Below are 5,949 nucleotides of genomic sequence, written 5' to 3'. Positions count from 1 at the left end.
CCCACATCACTCAACATTCAAGAAAAATTGGCCACAAGCCAATCTGATAGAGGCTCCCTCTTCCCAGGGGCATCAAGTTGACAACAGAAGACAACAGCTCAGTCACACAGGCCCCTCATTCCTCTTCCTTTAACCTAAAGATCATGTTGGTGCCCCAAACATCTCAAGATGGACACGGTGATTAAAATCCCTCTCGGGACTGGAGAGATGGCCCAGCAGTTAAGAGAACTGGCTGGTGTTCACTTCGGCAGCACATACGCTAAAATTGGAACTATACAGAGATCAGCAAGGCCCCTGCGCAAAGATGATATGCAAATTCATAAAGCGTCCATATTAATAAATAAAAGTACTGGCTATTCTTGTAGAGGACCTGGGTTCAGTTACCAGCGCTAAGGTGGCAGCTAACTACTGTCCCTCCGCAGGCAAAACACTTATATACATAAAATAAAATTAATTAAAACTAGTAAACAAATCTTCACATTTTTTTAATTCTCTTCCGCCGTTTCAGCATTTCTCGTCCACTTCCTCTGGGGAAAATGGCCAGACCTAACACTGAAACCCCTATCTGGGCCTCCGCCAAGGGCTTTGGCTGCAGTGGGTGGACGTGGAGGTCCCTGGGGGTCTGTGCTTGGGGCTGCAGCCTGCCCTGGCTGGGTGGTGGTGCTGCTCCCGTGCTTCCCGTCCACCAGGCCGTGAGGAATGCCCCCCACCCGCCGTCCTGCCTCACAGTGGGCCTGAAACACGGAGCCACGTGACTGCCGACTGAGCCCCTGAAGCCATGAGTCAAAGGACTCCTCCCTTAAGGATCCGGGGATTTGCCACTGCAACGAGAAAAGTACTGACACAGCCACGAGGGCTGACCCCTGGAGAGCCCACCAGCGATGGGCTGCAGCCAGTGAGGGCCCCCGGCCCCACCACCCCACCCCAGGACCTCGCCGCAGAGGACAGGGAGCAGGAAGCAGATCTTGAAGGGTCCCCATACAACCCCACACCACAGCTGGGATGAAGGTTAGGGTATCAGTTCAGGCCTGGGGCCCAGCGGGCCCAGCCCTGGGCTCCTGCAGAGGCCTGTCAGGGTCAGATCACACGGCCGGGCAGGTCTGGGCCACCTGCGCACTTCCCAGTGGTCAAAGGACGGTGCTTGGGCACCCTCTGGTGGCCGCTATGCATAGCTGCATGCTCTGCCAACCCCAGGTCCAGGAGTCCCAGCCCCCACCCAGCCAGCCCCAAACCCACCCTTAAGAAGTCTCCTCTGCCCGTCCCCCCACCCAACACACTGCCCCAGTCACATCTGCGTCTCTGCAGGGGCAGAGCCTCTACTCCTAGGACCCTCTGTGCAGACACCTGAAGCTTATTCCCAGTACTGGAAGAGAACACATAGCCCTCCCCCACCACCGTCGTCCTAGGATGAGGCCATACAGTCGTTGTGATTCCTTATTTAAGAAGTCTCCTCTGCCCGTCCCCCCACCCAACACACTGCCCCAGTCACATCTGCGTCTCTGCAGGGGCAGAGCCTCTACTCCTAGGACCCTCTGTGCAGACACCTGAAGCTTATTCCCAGTACTGGAAGAGAACACATAGTCCTCCCCCACCACCGTCGTCCTAGGATGAGGCCATACAGTCGTTGGGATTCCTTACCCCTGAGCAACTCTAAGGCTGGCTGACTCCCAGAAGGCCCCTCTCCTGCAGCCAGAGTCCAGTCAGTCACCACCATCATCTCTGCCCGCACCAGGAAGCCATTCCTCGTGATCTTTCTAAAAGATCTGTTCTATTTTATTTTCATTTTATGGGTATGTGTGTCTTACCTACACGTATGCAAGTGCACCTCATGTGTGCAGTGCCCTCCAAGGCCAGAAGACAATATCGGATTTCCTGGAACTGGAGTTATAGACAGCTGTTAGCTGCCATGTACGTGCTGAGAACTGAACCCAGGTCTTCTGTAAGAGCAGCCAGTGCTCTTAACCGCTACACCATCTCTCCAGCCCCTCTTGATCGTGATTATAAATGGCAAATAAGAATTCTCTCCATGTAAATTTTCTACAGTGAGACTCGGTTCACACAATGCTGGTCCACAGCAGTCTCACCCTCATGGCTTCCACAGCCCCTATGACTATCGGTTTTTGGTTTTGTTTTTTTTTTTCATTTCACCTATGAGGCTTTCCTGCCTCATTCTAGTCAACACAAATGCTCCCATGTGCATGCAGTTTTAGACATTGCTGATTGGTAAATGTATTTATTATTTCATCCACAGTACCCCTTTCCCACTGAACAAGAATGAAGTCTTATTAAAGACATTCTTGCCAGGAGTTGTGGTACAAGCCTGTAATCCTAGCACTCGGGAAGCTGGGGCAGAAGAATCCCAAGTGTGAGGCCAGCCTGGGCTACCTAGTGAGACCCCCGTCTCAGAAAACAGAACATTCCGCCTGATGCAGCTGTTTTTGAGACCGTTAGCCCAACTTGAGGGTTGCACATGTGAGCCAGTGCTCTTAACAACGTTCTCCCTCAAATCCCATCAAAACAGAAACTGACAACGAAGGCAGGTGCTTCTCTGGCCCCTTTCCTGAACACACCTCAGTCACTGCTCCCAGTGATGTCCCAGCCTTCAGACTGGGAAACTGAAACCCAGTACAATTAGGTCATATGGTAGGGGTATCACAGACAAAATCTGAACCCAGTTAAGGGCCGGTGACCAACAACTAAACTGATAAGATCTAGAGGAAAGTGACAGTACAACCAAGATCTGGAACCTCAGTGTGTTAACGAGGCCAGCAGAGGGAGATGGGCAAGGCAGCCAGGTCCACACTGCAGCCAGGGAGGCTCAGGGCCCAGAGGCAGCAGGTGGCCACAGTGAGGAGCTGGGAGGGACAGGGAGGACCCAGGACCCACCACCCCCTGCCTGTGGCAAGTGTCGACTTTCACGTCTTCATTCATTCATGTACTTAGTTTATGTGTGCACACATTAATGTGTGTATCTGCATGTGCACACATGAGAGGGTACTTGTGCACATGCCTGTGTATGTGTATATATGTATGTGCACATGTGCATGTATGTGTCTGTATGTGTGTATATGTGTATGTGTGTATGTCTATGTGTGTGTGCATATATGTGTATGTGTGTATATGTGTATGTGTGTGTGCACATGTCCGTGTATGTGCACGTGTGTGTGTGTGTGTGTGTGTGTGTGTGTGTGTAGGCCAGAGGTCAACATCTTATGTCTTCCTTGATCATTTGCCACAGGTTTGGTTTGGTTTGGGTTGGGTTGGGTTGGGTTGGTTTGGTTTGGGTTGGTTTGGTTTGGTTTTTTGAGACAGGCTCTCACTATATAGCCTGGCTGGCCTGGAACTCCCTAAGTAGACCAGGCTGGTGCCTCAAACTCATAGAGACCCACCTGCATCAGCCTCCCAAGTGCTGAGATTGAGGTGTATGCCTGGCCTATGTCCTCCTTTTTAAAAAAAAAAATTATTTTTTATTTATATTTTATCTATTATTTTTTATTTTATTTTATGTGTATGTGTATATTGCCTGCATATAGGTAAGTGCACCCATGTTGTGCAATTCCTTCGGAGGACAGAAAAGGCTGTCTGATCCCCTAGAACTGGAGTTATGGACAGTGGAGTTACAGACAGTTGTTAGCTGCCATGTGGGTGCTGGGATTCAAACCCAGGTCTTCTGCAAGAACAGCCAGTGTTCTTAACCACTGAGACATCTCTCCAGCCCCTATTTTTATTTTATGAGTATGAGGGCATTGCCTGCATGTATGTAAGTGCACCCGTGTTGTGCAATGCCCACAGAGATCAGAAGAAGGTGTTGGATCCCCTGGAATTGGAGTTATGGATGGTTGTTAGCCACCATGTGGGTGCTGGGAATAGAACCCGGATCCTCAGCAAGAGAACCAGTGCTCTTAACCTCTGACTCATCTCTCCAGCCTATCCTCCTTTCTTTTAAGATTTATTTTTATTTTTATTTGTGTTTTATAAGTGTGTGCATGCCATGTGTGTGCAGGTGCCCATGGGCCCAGAAGAGGACTCTAGCTGTAATTACAGGAGTTCCCCAGTGTGGATGTTGGGAACTGAACCCAGGTCCTCTGGAAGAGCAGCAAGCACTCTTAACCAGTGAGCTACTAGCTCTCCAGCCAGATCTCTGTGAGTTCAAGGTCAGCCCTGGTCTGTATAGCAAATTCCAGGACAGCTGGAGCTACAGGGAGACCCTGTTTCAAAAAAACAAAACAAAACAAAAATCTAGAAAATAACCCTGAGTCCAATTAGTGCAGCCTATATGCACATGAGTTTGGGGCCACTACTGGGGGCCATCAACTGCCAGTATCTGCTCTGCCAAGAGTGAGGCTTGAGGGTCCATCCCCCACCCGTGCTGGAATTTTGACTGGGTTTGCTAGGTCTCATGCAGGTAACCACAGCTGCTGTGAACTGATGTGTACAAAATCCATGTCATGTCCAGCAGACAGCCTTTCACAGCTCTCCACTCCGTTCACCAGCTCCTACATTCTTTCCACCCCCTCTTCTGTGATGTTTCCTGAGCCTGGATGGGGAGAAGTTGATAGAGATGCTCACTCCATCCACAGCTGAGCACTCACAGTTACTTATGTTTGGAGCTTTGACCAGTTATCAGTCTCTGCATTAGCCACTACCCACTGCAAAAAGAAGCTTCTCTGACCAAAGTTTTGAGTGATACAAATCTGTGACTATAGACATAAGTATTTAGAGGGAAATTTGACAGCATGACCATCTAGTTAAACAACAGCAATAGGTTCCCTCCTAGGGACTATGATCCCTATTGTGTTGGACTTTTGACTAGGATTATAGTACCTAGCATGAAATCCCTCCTGTGGAGCAGGCCTCAAATCCTAGTGGAGAGTGGTTGCTACCCCCATAACCATTGTGCCACTATTGCACTGGTGGGCACCTCTTGCCAACAGGTCAGTGTTGAAGCATGCAGGATCCAACGCTAGGTGAGACCATTGATGTCTCTTCTCCTCCAGCAGCTGAATAGCACCTTCTAGCACTATGACCAGCAGGGAGGAAGTTTCCTGATCAGTTCCAGCTTCATTTCTTTAGGTCCTCCTGCATCAGAGTGAGTGATATCTTCAGCAATAGGGTCTTACCATCTAGTTAAGGAGGGCAACTAAGAACAGTGGCAATAGCCTATGTTGTTTTGAGTTCCTCAAGGATCTCCCTGACTGTAACTCATAGGCATCAAGGTTTTAATTTAATAACCTGTGTCTTCTGAGAGCAGTGTTGTCCACCCATGCAGTGAATATCATTTAAACTCTTTATGTAGATAGATGATGAGGGGGATGATAATGATGATAGATGATAGATAGATGATAGATGATAGATAGATGATAGATGATTGATAGATAGATAGATACATAGATAGATACATAGATGATATGATAGATAATAGATGATAGATGATAGATAGATGATAGATAGATGATAGATAGATAGATAGATAGATAGATAGATAGATAGATAGATAGATATTAAACAGATTTATATATATTTTGAGACCAGGTCCCCCTGCAGCCCCAACTAGCCTGGAACTCACTATGTAGACCACGCTGACCTCAGTCTCACAGAGATCCACCTGCCTCTGCTTCCCAAGTACTTGGACTAAAGGTGTGTGCCATCAGGCCCAGCTATATATTTTTTAATTACTTTTATTTTATATGTATGAGTGTTTTGCCTGCATGTATGCAAGTGTACTGTGTGTGCGCGGTTCCCTCAGAGGCCAAAAGAGGGAGTCATATTCTGTGGAACTGAAGTTACGAATGGTTGTTAATCACTATATGGGTGCTGGGAACCAAACTCAGGTCCTCTGCAAAAGCAGTCGGTGCTCTTAACCACCAAGCCCCCTCTCCAGCCTTAGATCATTTTTTTAATATTTTATTATTTTTATTTTATGTGTATGAGTGTATTGCCTGCATGTAT

The 5,949-nt window shown here is 48.3% G+C and overlaps 1 non-coding gene across 1 annotated transcript; it reads left to right on the top strand.

Annotated features, from left to right (window-relative positions):
- Positions 1-235: 235 nt before the first annotated feature.
- Positions 236-339, top strand: LOC115068153. The gene has a single exon (XR_003847530.1). It is a non-coding gene; the product is annotated as a U6 spliceosomal RNA (small nuclear RNA).
- Positions 340-5,949: the final 5,610 nt, after the last annotated feature.

Source organism: Nannospalax galili, unplaced genomic scaffold (assembly GCF_000622305.1).
Source record: "Nannospalax galili isolate Female #2095 unplaced genomic scaffold, S.galili_v1.0 scaffold68, whole genome shotgun sequence".
In the NCBI taxonomy this organism is placed as follows: domain Eukaryota; kingdom Metazoa; phylum Chordata; class Mammalia; order Rodentia; family Spalacidae; genus Nannospalax; species Nannospalax galili.
The sequence above is the reverse complement of the archived record's forward strand: the minus strand, read 5'-3'. Positions and strand labels throughout refer to the sequence as shown.